Genomic DNA, 16,568 nt, shown 5'->3' with positions numbered 1-16,568 from the left:
TCATAAGGAAGGGTGGCACAGTGGACAGAGCACTGGCCCTGCAGTCAGGAGGACCTGAGTTCAAATCCAGCCTTGGACACTTAATCATTACCTAGTTGTATGACCTTGGGCAAGTCACTCTTAACCCCATTGCCTTAAATAAAAAAATATAAAAAACTTTTAAAAAAATCATAAGGGACTTAATAAGGTTAAACTGTTCACATTCCTTCATAGGTCGATGATACTGGTAACTTTAAAGAATGATTTCATCATTTGGGCAGAGGATACCAGTCTGAGTTGAGTATGAAGGGTTAGTATAAAAAAATAAAATTAAGGGGTATAAGAGAAGCATTTTGGAGGAAAGGGAAAGTAAGAGGTGGAATGGGGGTAAATTATCTTGCATAAAAGAGGCAAGAAAAAGCTTTTACAGTGGAGGGAGAAAGAATGAACCTTATTCTCATTGGAATTGACCCAAAGAATGAATACACACTCAAGTGAGTATAAAAATCTATCTTATCCTTTAGGAAAGTAGGAGTGAAAGAGGATAAGAGAAAGGAAGGCAGATTTGGGGAGGGAGTAGTTAGAGAAAAATGCTTTTGAGGGGGGATAGCGTAAAAGGAGAGAATAGAATTAATGGGGAGTAATAGGATGGAGGGAAATTTGAAGCAAATTTCTCTTTTAAAGATCTCATTTCTCAAATATAGAATTGAGTCAAATTTATAAAAAATAGGAGTCATTCCCAATTGATAAATGACCAAAAGATCTGAATAGTTTCCAGATGAAGTAATCAAAGCTATCAATAATCATATAAAAATGTTCTAGCTTACTATTGATCGGAGAAATGCAAATTAAAAAAATTCTGAGGTATTACCTCATTTCTCCCATATAGGCTAACAGGACAGAAAAGTAAAATGACAAATGTTGAAAAGAATGTGGGAAAAATGAAACATTAATGCATTGTTGGAAGAGTTGTGAATTGATTCAATTGTCTTGTAGAACAAAACTCTGAGGGCTATAAAACCACACATACTCTTTGATCTAACAATACTAATATTAGGTCTGTATCCCATAAGAGATATTAAAAAAGGAAAATATTTGTAACAGTTCTTTTATAGTAGCAAAGTATCATAAATTGAGGGGACGTCCATCAATTAGGGAATAACTGAACAAATTGTGGTGATTTTTCTGGAATACTATTGTGGTATAACAAATGATAATCAGGATGCTCTTAGAAAGACTTACATGAGCTGATGCAAAGTGAAATGTACTTTCTGTAAAGTAACAGCAACATAGTAGGATGATAAACTGTGGATGATTGAGCTATTCTCATCAATACAATGATCCAAGACAACTCTGAAGGACTTATGATACAAAATGCTATCTAGCTCCAGAAAAGGAACTGATGGTGTCTGAACACAGATTGAAACATGCTTTTCTAAAATCTTTACTTTTTTTGGAGTTTTCTTTTCGTCTACATTTTCTTTTATGACATAATTATTATGAAAATGTTTTTAATGACTACATATATATATAACCTATACCAAATTATTTGTCTTTTCAATGTGGGAAGGGGAGGGAGAAAGGGAGAAAATTTGGAACTTCAAGTGTTAATTCTTTTCACATATAACTGAGGAAAATAAAATACTAAATAAAAAAATAAAGAATTTCCAATCTCTCAATTCATGTTTGCAGCATGGGTGCAATCCTTAGCAATCCCTATGGAGAGGAGGCAGGCTCTTTTTCTTGAACTCTCAGCCTTTTTATGCCTCACTCCTACTCTAGAACCCTGGAATAATAATTTAGATTTGGTTCATATCTAGGTTCTCCCCAAATAGGAGTGTAGAAATGTATGTGATGTTCAATGCGGATGAAGTATAGGACAGCTATTTATTTCTTTCATGTAGAAAAAATGCTTTAACCTCCCCCCCAAACCCCCCCCCAAAAAAACTCACAAGAATGTACCAGTATAGACTTAAATGTGAAACTGTACCTTATAATTCTTACTATTCTTTTCTGGGAGACTGACACGTAAAACAATGCAGGTATTCTTAATCACTTCTGAGACATTTGGCAGAGGGTCAAATACATAGGATTACAAGGGAAATGAATTTAAAACAAAGATTTTTTTTTCCCATTCAAGTTCACATACTCTTTGAAATCTATCCATGGGTATTCTGATAACAATTATATTTTTAGTCTGTGATTTAGTGAGATTTTTAAAATAAACATTTCACCATCACTCTGGGTTTGCCCTTAAACTCATGATATTCTTTAGTAAAATCTGATGAAGAGGAGTACCCGTGATTTTGCCCAATAAATGTATATACAAAATAAGTGGATACAAAACATATAAAAGATAAAATTAGAGGGTATTAGGTAAAAAACTAGGAGAATGAAGTAAGGTATTAGGAGTGGCATTTGAGTTAATCTTTGGGAAAAACCAAGGATCATAAAATGTAGAAGTGAAGAATGTTCATTCTAGGCAGAGATAAAGACATAGAAATAATTGATGAAGGATTAAATTATAAAACAGCAAGAATTCCTAGTTTTACCAAAAAATACTATATAGGAAAAAGTTATATGTATAATTTCTGGAAAGGCAGGTTGTAACAATGACTGAAGGGCTTAACATATCAAACAAAGGAGTTTTTATTTCATACTAGAGGTGATAGAGATTTGCCGAATTTATTGAACAAAGAAGTTAACAGTCAAACTTACCAGAGGAAATATTAGAGAAATATGTTCCATAATTAATCTGTTTCCTCTGTGCTAAATAATTATCCTTTTTCTGAACTGTTCTTGTTGTCACTGAGATATAGAGATAGAAGATCTAAGATCTAAGGCTACTGAAAAGCAAAAGAATTTGCATGTTTCCTTTAGGATTTTAAAACTTCTTAGGATTTTATTAGAAATATAGCAAAGGTGGGGGGGTGGCTAGGTGGCTCAGGGGATAAAGCACCTGCCCTGGAGTAAGGAGTACCTGGGTTCACATCCGGTCTCAGACACTTAATAATTACCTAGCTGTGTGGCCTTGGGCAAGCCACTTAACCTCATTTGCCTTGCAAAAACCTAAAAAAACCAAAAGCAAAACCAAGAAATATAGCAAAGTCAAAAGGTTAAAAACTCCTTCAAAAGCAGTAAGCGCTCCGAGTACAGACTAGGTCAAGTTTGAGTGAGAGTGAGAAAGAGATAGAGAGATTAAAGGGTAAGCAGCCATGAGGCTTGTCTTAGTCTGACTACATGGCATGGGGGAGGCCCATAGTGCTCCATGTGGCCTAAGAAAGAGTGTGATAAAAACTCATTTTACTGTATGGAAGAGTCAAAGAAGAAGCAAAAGATGGGACAGAACTTCCTGTTAAATACCCTTCTGAAGTAGGTTGGACAAGTAGGTTGAGGAATGGACTTGCACCTGGGGCCAGGTATCTTCTAATGGCAAGTTAGAAACTGGTCCTTCCTGTCCCAAAGTGCAAAACCCCCAAGTTCAACATGTCATTTCCTGTCATGCCAGGTCTATGGCCAAGGCTAGATGAAAGGGAAAATAGGAGACAGGATACAAATAACAGGGGTTAAGGGGAAACAGGATACAATCAACAGAGTTTGGTTTACATCTCAGGAGCAAACAGCCTTCCACAATTAACAAGATTTTAACAGCATTAAAGCTACATTCATAATTCTTTACATCAATCTTACATTGACACTGAACCCCATTCCATTTTTTAACTCACAGAAACTACCTAAAGTCTGACCATATCTCTATCCCATAATTCAAAATTGTCTTACAGAAGCTCAAAGTTATCTTATCAAGAAGAGAGTTGGAGACTCCTATGCAGTGTATCTTGCTGACAGTTTCAGAGGCTGTCCCCAAGAGGGGAATGCTGAAGTACCTGAACCTACTCCTTAGTCCCTAGCTTATCCTTTTCTCAGCATATATACCTGCCCTGCTTCTCTATATAAACCTGGCCTTTCTCCTGTAGCTTCTCATCTCCTCAGAGGATCAGCCCGGTTGCAATTGTCTTGCAATTATTCTTAAATCCCCTCTTTATGCTACCCCTTCTTGTTGTGCTCATCCTCCCACCCCACCATGGCTGTTATCAGTTCAGTTGTAATGTTCTTGTAACTGTCCTTAATTCCTTTTCCATGATGCTATTGCAGTGTATCTTCTGAAGGCTGCAGCTGATCAGTCAATCACACCAAACTTTATTCACTTACTGTCTAATATCTTTACTCTGTTACCTTAACAGAATACATCTTTTTGTCTCTAAATACTTCTGGGTCAGTCCTTTGTGAATTCATTCATACATTCTCAAACCTGAGGCTAGAACACCCCAAATTTCTCTAATAACAAAACCTAACATAGCAGTAGTTATTATCAGAGATGAATAGCATTCACAGTAGTGCAGCTTCCACCTCTGCCTGAAGTTCAAGATTAGGAGAGACAAAAAATGAGATACTTGGAGGAGAGAAAGCAATTTTTAAAGTTGATATTTTATTTTATTTTTCCAGTTGCATGCTATGAATGTTTTTCATAGTTCATCCATTTGCAAATTTGTAAGTTACATATTTTTCTCCCACCTTTCTCCCTGGTGGTGGACAGTTTGTAGAAGTTGTATATGTACATTGTGTTCAACACATTTACATATGTCATTTTGTGTAAGAGGAACTAGGACTCAGGGAAATGAAAGAGAAGCATGATAAGGTAGGACAAACATAAGACATGTTTTAGCAAAGTGAATATAATATACATTCAGATTCTGTGCTTTTTGTTGTTACTGTTGTTTTTCCTTCTGGATGTGGGATGGCATTGTTGATAATAGATCTCCCAGAGTTGTTCTAGAGGAGAAAACAATTTGAAAAAAAAATTTAAGTCCTAGAAAAATGCCAAGATTGTGATAGTCTCAAAATAGAGGCCCATCATCACTTCCCCATTTACTATTTGAAGTCTAGATATGAAATACATTTGTTCTCACAGTTCAACCAATGCTACATTTTCTTTCCACCACAAGCTAAGCCACAAACAGAGCCTATTCCCATTAGAAAAGCTTGAGTCTCTGATATTCCTGGAATCAAAGACAAAATACATCACAGGATTTTAATTGACCCCTATTCAAAATCTTTATTTTTGAGGTCATAGAATTTGCATGCTGGATATTCCCAGGACTCAGAAACAACAGAAGTGCTGACTGGCAGCTTCCCTGGTCTAAGGGTGAAAGCTAGTCAAACTTTTGAACAGATTTTACAAAGCCAAACATACTGTCAGCTCTTTCCTAATGAAAATGACCCTAAGCAAACTAGGTACAGGATGAGAAGACAACATATTGTCTCTCCAGGAAAAAAGTTTAATCTGTGAATTTTTCAGACTTGTGAAATGAAAATCCTGAGCTTTTTTATCTTCAGAACTAGTTGTGAGTTTTTCACTTTCAAGAATTCTTATCTTGACAGCATCACCAAATTCTCCTTCATCAGAGTGACATGTTCAGATTTTTTGCTTTAAGAAGATTATTTCAACAACTTTGAGCAAGATGGTTTGGGGAGGAGGGAGCTCTAAAATAGGAGTCCAATTAGGATGTTGTTGTAATAATTTAGCTGACATCTAATGAGAACATGAAATATAGTGATGAGTAATGAATAGAGAGAAGTAAACGGATGTGAGATATTCTACAGAGATGGAATTGAGAAAAATTTGGTAACTGATTAGAACAAGGAAGAAAGATGAAAATGAAGCTGAGAACCTAGGTAACTGGAAACTGTGTTTCCTTTAATGGAGGATTTTGTTGGAAAAGTAGATTTAGGTAGATAATAAGTTCTGGACATGTTGAGTCATACATTCAAATGAGGTACCTGGGTACAGATAACTAAGAGGTAGGTGGTAAGGCATGAGTAGAGCTTAGAAGAGAGATAAAACCAGGGGATATATGCCTAAGAGTCATTTGCATAGACATTGAATTTTGTCCTTGGGAATTGAATTGAATCCTTGGGAATCTGTGACATTACCAAGAGAGAACAGAATAGAATAGATAAAGAATAGAAGAGAAACTGAAACAGAACCCTTTACTTTAACTTGCAGAGGATGGAACTGGGCATAGGTTATTGATATGACTTATCTATCTATGATCATATAGCTAATATGTGGAAGAGCTAGAACAAGTACCCAGGTCTCTTAAGTCTAACCCTACTACATAATACCACTTTCCATAAAATTTATTCTGTTTTTCCACTAAAGAGCAGAGCCTAAAACAGTGAACTCAAAGAAGTGAATGCATTTTTTTTTTTTTGCTTAGCTCAAGAAATAGTTAATAAATAAGAGGTCAGTTTGGAGAAGGAAATGGAAAGTCATTCCAGTATCTTTGTCAAGAAAACCCCAAATGATGTCAGAGGAAAAGTTAGAAATAACTGAAAAGACTGAACAAAAAAAAAGGGATTAGTTGGTCAAATTTGCATGTATCACACCATCTTTGTTACTGAATGGTTAGATCTAAGGGTACCATTGTGCCTTGAACAAGTTTATTTATATCATTTTACTATAGTTCCTTTAAGAACTTTACTTAAGCATGCCAGTTTTATAGATATACAGGAATCATTTGCTTTTCCATCAGTGGATTAGTAATTTTGTCACATTAATGACTTGATAAACAACATTATCTTTAACTTTTTAACAAATTGCAATCACCAAAAATAAATTAAGCACCTATTATTTTCAAAACACTCTGCTAAGGCACTAGGGACTCATAGAAGGAAAAAAAGAAACTCAAGAAACTTAGAGTCAAACAATAGGGATATAGCATATACATAAATAAATCTGATTCAAGCTAGAAAGTGTAAAAGGGACAACAGAATGATCCAAGGGAAAAGGTGGAATCTAATCCAATTCTTAGAGTACATTGCTTTTCAGTTTGACTGGAACACATGCTAGAATGCGAAGAATAATAGGTTGATATTATTGCCTATTGTTCTATTATCTGCTGTAAAGAATCACTCTTTTGACCTAGGCATGCAGGTATAAAAGAAAACAGATTACAAAACAAAGAAGTTACAACACAAAAGAAAGTGATAGGAAAGTTAAGTAGAGATTAAAGAAAGGCCATGTGGATTATTAATTAGTCTTGGCAGGCCTGCTGCCAGGCTCAGCAGAAGTCTGGAAAGTAAGAGAAAGAGAGAGAGAGAGAGAGAGAGAGAGAGAGAGAGAGAGAGAGAGAGAGAGAGAGAGACAGAGAGACAGAGAGACAGAGAGACAGAGAGAGACAGAGAGACAGAGAGACAGAAAGAGACCCAGAAAGACTCAGAGAGACAGAGACAGAGAGAGAGAGACAGACAGACAGACAGACAGACAGAAAGAGACCCAGAAAGACTCAGAGAGACAGAGATAGAGACAGAGACAGAGACAAAGATAGAGACAGAGACACAAAAAGACTCAGAGAAACACAGAGAGAGAAAGAGAGAGAGAGAGAGAGAGAGAGAGAGAGAGAGAGAGAGAGAGAGAAGGGCAGGCAGCCATGAAATTTGGCTTAACCAGTTCCATATGGATTAAAGAAGAGCCAGAGAAAGCCCCATCCTTCTGGATGGGAGGCTGGAAGAAGCAAGAGTTTGCAGGGGCTGTGCTTCCTGTTATATACTCCTTTATGGTAGGCTGGACAGAGGGTGCTGCTTGGAAGTGGTCTTACACTTTGGAGCCAAGCATCCCTCAATGGCAAACCACACATGTGGTCTTTCCTTTCCCAAGGCACTTGATCTCCAATTTCAACATGTCATTTTCTACCTGCCAGTGTCCAGGCCAAAGTTAAGTGAAAGGGAAAATAGGTAAAAGCTAAAAGTAACAATGTCCAAAGGAGGCAGAATCCCAAGAACTGGAATCTCTACCCATTTAACAGATTTTGTTTTTGCTACATTTGTAATTATCTACATCAATATAAGATTGAAAAGACGGATGACAGCCAGATTGTGGAGGGCATTAAAGTCTATCAGCAAGAAGATAGAATAAAAGTTTTTTATTTTTATTTTTTATTTTTGAGCAAGGGTGTCACCTTAAGCTAGAGAGATTGTTCAAGAAACTATTAAAGCAGTCCAGAGAAGAAGTGATGAAAGACTGAAATACTACTGGTGGTTGTGTGAGATGGATAAAAGTGTTATCCTTTGTTAGGAGTTAAGGGATGTTAGAGCCCTCATTAAAACTCAGTGACAAAAAACTTAATAACAGAAAATTAAGTGTGAAGATCAAAGCTTTTGATTTTTTAGTTTTGTTTTGCTTATAGTCATGGAAATTGACTCTGAGTGACATAGCTTGCCAGAATGCATGACAATATTTGAGGAGAAGACTTTAAGTCATCAGACTCAAGGTCTTTAGTAAACTGTCTCTCCTTTGAATATGTCATGTGAGAATTTTTTCCTATTGGAGAAGCAGGAGAGAAGTAAGATTACAAAGTAAGGTTTGATGTAAGTTTTAAATGAAAAGCAAAATGGGTGTTCAGTTAATTCTCTTTTCATCTAAGGCTTCTTTAAATAGTGCTCTCCTTCAGTTCTTTTATAATGTTAGCTATAAGCAAAAACTGGATTTATTCACAACTTTTCAGGAATGCATCTATTGTGTAGGTAAACCTATAAGGACAATTGTATTTGCCAAGTTTCCCAACAGGAATAATTTATTCACAGTGAAAGTACACTAAAATATTTTGTAATTATTGTTTTCAAGATAGTCCCAATTTACACTAAGATATGTCTTCAAATACTGGGGTTTTCCCAGGGTCATGGGCATTTCCTTAATGAAGACATTCCTTCAAATTGACTATCTCCTGTTATTCCTGAGGCAAGTTCAATAAAGTTAGTAGTGGTGCATCTAACATTGAACAATTGTCATGCTTCTAAGGAAATAAAATGGTAGTTCAAGATTAATTCTAGAACATGTACTACAGTATCCAGTCATTCTTTCATCCCCAAAGCCAGATCAATGTACTTAGTTTAAAATGGATAAATGTGAAAAATTTCTCAATAATTCATTTTTTTTGCAAGGCAATGGGGTTAAGTGGCTTGCCCAAGGCCACACAGCTGGGTAATTATTAAGTGTCTGAGCAGGATTTGAACTCAGGTACTACTGACTCCAGGGCTGGTGCTCTATCCACTGCACCACCTAGCCACCCCCAGATAATTCTTTTTGAATCATGATGAATCTCTTTGAGATGACCATGGCAAGATTAGAAGTTGGAATGAACTTTTTGTTTTTGTTGTTCAGGCATGTCTGACTCTTCATGACCCTATCTGGGGTTTCTTGGCTAAGATACTAGAGTGGTTTGCCATTTCCTTCTTCAGCTCATTTTACAGATGATGAAACTGTAATAAATAGGATTAAGTGTCTTGCCCAAGATCTAATAAGTGCCCAACTGGTAAGTACCTGAGATCAGATTCGAACTCCTGAAAATGAATCTTACTGATTCCAAGCCCTAGACTCTATCCACTGCACTACCTAGCTTCCCAGAATGAATCTTAGATAGTTGTTTTTTTCCATTGCTGATTAGGCAGTCATCAACTGGTATAGTGTTGAATGCTCTGGGACTAAGGAGACTCCTCAATGCTCTAGTCCTTGTTCTACATTGGATAAGTCACTTGATTGTTGATTAGATAGAACTGTTTCCTTTATGCCTCAATATTTCCATGCTTCCTATATATTTGAGGGTACATTATCACAATTGAGTTGGTATTTCTTCTGCTGTCACAGTCCTCCCTTTCACTGTCTCAGTAGATGATCTTTGCTGTTTGCTGTGGCCATAAAATGCAACAGGAAGCTAATTGACAAAATGTTGGAGCCAGGAAAATTAGTGTGAATCTTGCCTCAGACACTCACTTGTTTACCCAGGGTAAGTCTCTTTACTTTTATAAGCCCTTAATTGCTGTACCTGTAAAATAGGGATAGTAATTATTAAGTGTATAAAGTTGGATTTGAACTCAGGCCCTCCTGTTTCTAAGACCAGTACTCTATCCATTGCACCACCTAGCTGCCCCAAAGCCATAGAGCATTCTATAAATATTAGCCATCATCACCATGATTGTTATAATCATCTTTTTTGAGTTTACCTTTAAGAATAGATAGGTCTATATGAGCTGATAGCCTTAGACTGTCTTTTCAGTTTGTCAGGAATACTATCCATATTTGGAGATAAAGTTTGTTTTCTCCCCTTTTTATTTTTTTTGCTAATATTAATTATTTGTTTTACTTTTATAAATTTTTTTACAATTCCAATTTGGACCTTGGAATGATCTTTATAAGCACCAAAGCAGCATAAAATATGAATATATTTGGGAGAAGGAAATTTACTACCTAGTTAATTCAACAGGTAGAATATTGAACTTGGAGTTAGGAAGACCTGTGTTTTAATCCTTCTTCAAACACTCTCTGGGAAAGGCACTTACACTCTCTCAGTCTCAGCTTCTTTATCTATAAAATGAGAATAACAAGAACACTTGACTTGTATTTTTGTGAGGACCAAAAGAAATAGAATATGTATTTTATTTTTCCAATTACATGTTATGGAAGCTTTCCAATATTCAACCATATACATATTTATAAGTTATATAATTTCCTTCCACCTTGCCTTCCCATCCCCCTCCCCTCAGTGGTGAACAATCTTGTGGACATTGTACATGTATATTTGTGTTTAGTATGTTTACATATTAGTCATTTTCTGAAGAGGAATTAGGATTAAGGGAAAAGAAAGAAAATCATGGAATGGAAAGGAAAAGCAAAAGAGAAATTTTAAAAAAATGAATATTCAGATTCAATGTTTTTTTCTTGTTTGTTTGATCTGGGTTTTTTTTATCTAGATGTGGATAGTATTGTTCATAACAGGTCTCCTAGGGCTGTCCTTGCTCTCTGAACTGCTGAGAGGAGCTGCATCCATCAGAGTTGATCAACTCACCATGTTGTTAATGTGTACAATGATCTCTTGGTTCTGCTCCCTTCACTTAGCATTAGTTCCTATAATTCTTTTCATGCTTCTCTAGAGTCTGACCATTCGTAGTTTATTACAGCACAATAGTCTGTTCAAGGAAGACTAGTACCTTGGTATGAGGGCTACTTTCTACTTTTGATGTCCACTTTTCTAACTCTCAAATGTAGCTCCAAGAAGCTGTAGCATGTACAGTGGCCATACTGGGTAAATTATTGCAGCAGGGGGTCTAAAAAAGGTTAAGAGTAACCAAGGAAATCTCAAATTCATCAGTGATCAGTGGGGAGTGTCTGCTCAAAGCATGTGAAGTCTTCCACTGGTGGAATGAGCAGAGAACAATTCTTTCACCAGCTATGAAGCCAGTTGAAGCAGGTGCTATGGAGTGCTTAGAGCTTGGTTAGACATCTAAGATGCCAAGGTCATCTACTGCCATAACCAGTTGTCTTGACTCTGTCTTGTTCTGCTGGATCATGAAGACTTTGGATAAGAGAGTGAGGCAGTTGACTTCAGGCAACTCTACTTCACTTAAATCCAATTTACCATGCAACAAAAGACATCACTCATAAGCATTCCTCAAAGTTCTATGGCAACAGGAACATGATGAATCAGCAGGTGTGGATACACTGGGAGATGTAGTCACAACCCTGCACACAAATGACACAGGCCAGTGAATCATGTTCCCCTGAAAGCAGAAATGAAATTGGGCAGCCTTCTGGGATATTGAGATACCCTTTTAAGGTTCATACTGCTTACCTCCTAATGTGAGGAAGAGGCTAGAAAAGGTGCCCTAGAAATTGTCTACTTACCCAACTCTGGCCTAATTACTGCAGCAGGAGGGGTATGACTCAACCACAGTATGAGTGAGTTATAAAATATCTACAAAAACTTCTTCAAAGAAGATTCCACTCACCATTGGTACATGGAACATGCACACATTCATAGACAACACAAGATCCAAAAGACCTGAAAAATTAAAAGCTCTTGTGAGAGAACTCAGCAGGTATAGTATCTAAATAACAAGCCCTGAGTGAAACAAGACTGGCAAATAAAGGCCAGCTAACTTAAGTGGAGCTGAATACACATGTTTCTGGAGTCACTGTAGTGAAAGGGAATGCCATGAAGCTGGGGTAGGTTTTGCAATCAAAATTAATCTAGTCAAATATCTTGAATGCCTACCAAAAGGAGTGAATTATAGGCTCATGGCCCTTCCAGAAAAATGCCATGCCACCACCATCAGTGCCTATGCTCCCATCATGAATTTGATGAAGTTAACTGATGAAGTAAAAGAAAAATTATATGAAGTCCTGGAGACCCTTATCATCAATGTACTAAAAGAGGACAAACTTATAAATCTGGGTGACTGTAATGCTAGAGTAGGCTCAGATTAACAGACAAGTCAGGGAGTTCCTGGGAGGAATAGAGTTGGAAACAGCAATAGCAGTGGTCACCTTCTACTGAAGACTTGTATATCTTATGACCTTTTCATCACAAACACTGTCTTCCATATACTTAAATGCAATAAAATTTCCTGGATGCACCCTCTTAGCAAACACGCATTTATTAGACCATGTGATTGTAAGGAGAAGAGACAGAGACTGGATGTGAGAGTAACAAAGGCAATGTATGATGCAGAGTGCTGGACTGATCACAGATTCATCCTCTCTAAGCTAAATATTCACATTCAACAAAACCAGCAGCCCCAAGGCTAAAAGAATACTAGAAGAATTAATGTCAAGAAATTAGAGTGTCTCTCTGAGAGGGAACAGTTTGTTGCTTACTAGGAGGAAAAACCTAGCCAACACAGTTGGTAACAGTGGAGCAGAAAAAAGAGTGGGCAGCTTTCAGAGATCTGGTGTACAGCACTGCCAGCTTATCTGCCAGAACATTCGCAAACACCAAGAGAAGTTTGATGAAAATTATGGGGAGGCAGCTAGGTGGCGTAGTGGATAAAGCACCTGCCCTGGAGTCAGGAGTACCTGGGTTCAAATCTGGTCTCAGACACTTAATTACCTAGGTGTGTGGCCTTGGGCAAACCACTTAACCCCATTTGCCTTGGAAAAAACCCCTAAAAAACAGAAAATGATGGGGAAACACAGAAGCTGTTAAATGAAAAATGAGACCTCCACAGGGTTTACCAGCAGGATAGTTCATCTAGTAATAATAAGATAGCATTTAATTCCATCAGAAGTAAAGTTCAAATGAAGCTTAGAGAGAGATGCAGGACTCTTGGCTCAGGAAGAAGGCAGATGAAATTCAACTTTATGCAGATTGTAACAAACCAAAATGCTTTTATGATGTCCTGAAGGCTGTTTATGGGCCAACAACATATGGTGCATCTCAACTACTCAGTGCTGATGGATTCACATTGATTAATGATAGGGACATGATCCTACAGAGATGGGTTGAACCCTTCTATAGTGTTCTTAAAAGACCATCATCAATCAATACAGAAGCCATTGACCATTTACTTCAAATTGAAGTGAATCAGTGCCTAGTTGAAACTTCAACTGAAGAGGTTTTGAATACCATTAGACTCTTTTCAAATGTCAAAGCACCTGGTGTTGATTCTATTCCATTTGAGGTCTATAAGGTGGGCGAGGTACATTGTTCATCCAAAAACTGACTGAAATTTTTCTTGGTTAATGGCATGAAGAGTTTATCCATTGCCCATCTCTATAAAGGTAAAGGGAGTAGATTGTCCTGTGACAACTTCAAGGGCATTTCTCTCTTAATTTTTGCTGGTAAGATCCTTGCCAGAGTCCTTCTCAATAGGCTGATCCTTCACTTCCTTGACAACCAGTGTGGTTTCAAGAAAAGGATGAAAAACTGTTGATATGGTGTTTGCTGCCTGACAACTCCAGGAAAAATGCTAAGAACAGAACAGAGGTCTGTATACAACTTTTATAAATCTAACAAAGTCCTTTGATACCATTAGTCATGAGGGTTTATGGAAAATTTTGTCAAAATTTGGTTACCTACAGAATTTCATCAGTATTGTTTGTCAATGTCATGATGGTCTAGGTGCCCAGGTTCTGGATAGTGGATGATTCTCCCAAGATTTCCAATGGAGTCAATGATGGAGTAAAACAAGGATGTGTTGTTGCTCCCATAGATTGTAGCATGATGTTTTTAGTCATGTTATCAAACTCCTTCACTAAGGATGAACATGGTCTCAAGGTTAGCTACCACACTGATGGCAAATTTTTCAACTTGAAAAGGCTACAAGACCAAAGTTGAGGGAGTGTTGATGTAGGATCTTCTGTTTGCAGCTGATTGTGCACTTGATGAAGTCTCTGAAGCTGAGATGCAACAAAGTATGGATCAATTCTCTACTTCTTGTCCTAATTTTGGCCTAACAATTAACACCAAGAAAATACAGGTGCTCCATCATCTAGCACCACACCATCTGTATGTGGAACCATTGATTATATAGCAAATGGAGAAGTTTTGAGTACTGTGGACAAGTTCACTTACCTTGTCAGTTTCCTTTCCAAAGAGGTATATATTGACACAGTCATTGCCAGACCAGCTCAGTATTTGGGAGGCTCTGAAAGAAAGTATGGGAGAGGAGAGGTATTAGACTGACTACCAAGGTCTACTGAAGGTCTACAGAACCATTGTACTGACCTCATTGTTATATGCCTGTAAAATCAGGACAGTCTACCAGTGCCTTGTCAGGAAACTGAATAGCTCCCATTTAAATTGTTTTAGGAAGATTCTAAAGATCACCTGGCAGGAGAAGATACCACACACTGAGGTCCTTTTTCAAGCTAAACTGCCTAGTATTTCAACATTCCTATGGAAAGTACAACTACAATGGGCTAGACATTTTTAGAATGCCAGATGTATGCTTGCAAAAAAAAAACCCAAAGCAAAACTATTTTATGGAGAATTCACACCGGGCAAGCAGTTACAAGGGAGTCAGAAGAAGCAATACTCAGATACCCCAAAGGTCTCATTGAAGAACTTTAGAATTATTTGTACATCATGGGAGACACTGTCACAGGACTGTCCAACATGGCACGCTTCATCAGTGAGGTCCTGCACTATATGAGGAAGGAAGAATTGAAGCAGCTCAAAGGAAACATGACATCAATAAATTTAGAGTACCCACCCCAGGTTTTTACATGGACTATTTATACCCAACCTGTGGAAGAACATTCCAAACTCATATTGGTCTGATCAGTCACAATGGGACACACTGTAAGTTGTTTCAAACATAGTGATGCCATTTTGATCTTCTTTGATAATGAAGGACAAGAACCAAACAGTACTCCTACCTTCAACCTTTGTGAATCTCTCTGCTTCAAATGTGTTTCTTGTAAACAACATATTGTAGGATTATGGTTTTTTAATTCATTCTGCTATCCACTTCCATTTTATGGGAAAGTTAATCCATTCACATTTATAGTTAAGATTACTACATCATGGGGTAGCCAGGTGGTGCAGTGGATAGAGCACCAGTCCTGGAGTCACGAATACCTGAGTTTAAATCTGGCCTTAGACACTTAATAATTAACTAACTGTGTGGCCTTGGGCAAGCCACTTAACCCCATTGCCTTGCAAAAACCTAAAAACAAACAAAAGATTAATACATCTTTATTTCCCTCCATGTTTTATTTCCTCATTTGTACTTTTCTCTTTCATTTCCTCTCATTTTTTCTCACCAATGTTTTGATCCCTTTCCCCTTTAACTTTTCTTTTAAATTTTAGCTTTAAGTTTACTTTCACTTATATTACTTTTACTTATACTTTTGTCTATACTTTTACTTTTATCAGTCCCTTCTTCCCTTTTCTTTCCCTTTCTCCACCACCTTACTTCCATGGAGGGTAGAAAAGATTTTCAGACCCAACTGGAAATATGTTATTCCCTCTCTGGGCCAAATCTATTGAGTTGGATTTACTCAGTGTTCACATCTTCCCTCCCCCCCCACTATAAAAGGTCATTGTGCCTCTTCACCTGGTATTATTAAGCCACTAATGCCTAGACTTCTCCTAGTATAGTCCTTTTTATATTTTTATTGTTTTAATCCTGTCTTGTGCTTACATCCTCCCCTTTTCAGAATATATGCTTTTAATCTGACCTGATAGAAGTATTGATCAATCAAAGTACTATCAATAGAAGTACAATCAATTAAAGATTGATTCATTGGTAAGAAGCATTGCCTCATAGTCACTAAATACCCTCCCCTTTTTTGTCTCATTAGAGATACATTTCTGAAGAGTCATGAATCACATCAAATTATAATAACTTTAATGCCTTACTGGCTTTTTCAAATATTCTCCATGGACACACAATCCTCATGAGCCAGAGTATCATGAAAAGCTAAATCATTTGTACCCTCCCCTCCAAGTATTCTTCCTCCAACTGTAGCCAGTTTCAAGAAAAACATATCTCTTCATGATATTTATAAGTCCAGCCTCTCTAAGTATACTATCTTTCTCCATTTCTATGGTACTTCAGTCATAGGGCTACAGCCCTTCCCAACCAAAGTATCTGGTACATTCTCTCCCACTGTCCCTTTAGCACCCCAATCATGTTATTAAAAACCTTGGTAACTATAGTATGGATTAAGATAAAATCATTTCCTAATCTCATTATGTCCAACTCTTTATATCCAACCCTTTTAAGTACCACCCTCTGCCCCAATTATACAA

At 37.2% G+C, this 16,568-nt stretch overlaps 1 long non-coding RNA gene across 2 annotated transcripts in view; it reads right to left on the bottom strand.

Moving 5' to 3' along the window:
• Window positions 1-4,482: 4,482 nt before the first annotated feature.
• Window positions 4,483-16,568, bottom strand: part of LOC141492990 (uncharacterized) — a 50,825-nt gene continuing 38,739 nt past the window's right edge. Inside the window, exons 3-5 of one of the 2 annotated variants that reach the window (XR_012470097.1) lie at window positions 14,385-14,457; window positions 11,821-11,873; window positions 4,483-4,809 (exon numbers count right to left, since the gene is read on the bottom strand). This is a non-coding gene — a long non-coding RNA (uncharacterized LOC141492990). The remainder of the gene's footprint in view (window positions 4,810-11,820; window positions 11,874-14,384; window positions 14,458-16,568) is intronic. The other variant, XR_012470096.1, reaches the window with a different exon arrangement.

This window comes from Macrotis lagotis, chromosome 7 (assembly GCF_037893015.1).
Source record: "Macrotis lagotis isolate mMagLag1 chromosome 7, bilby.v1.9.chrom.fasta, whole genome shotgun sequence".
NCBI lineage: Eukaryota > Metazoa > Chordata > Mammalia > Peramelemorphia > Peramelidae > Macrotis > Macrotis lagotis.
The sequence above is the reverse complement of the archived record's forward strand: the minus strand, read 5'-3'. Positions and strand labels throughout refer to the sequence as shown.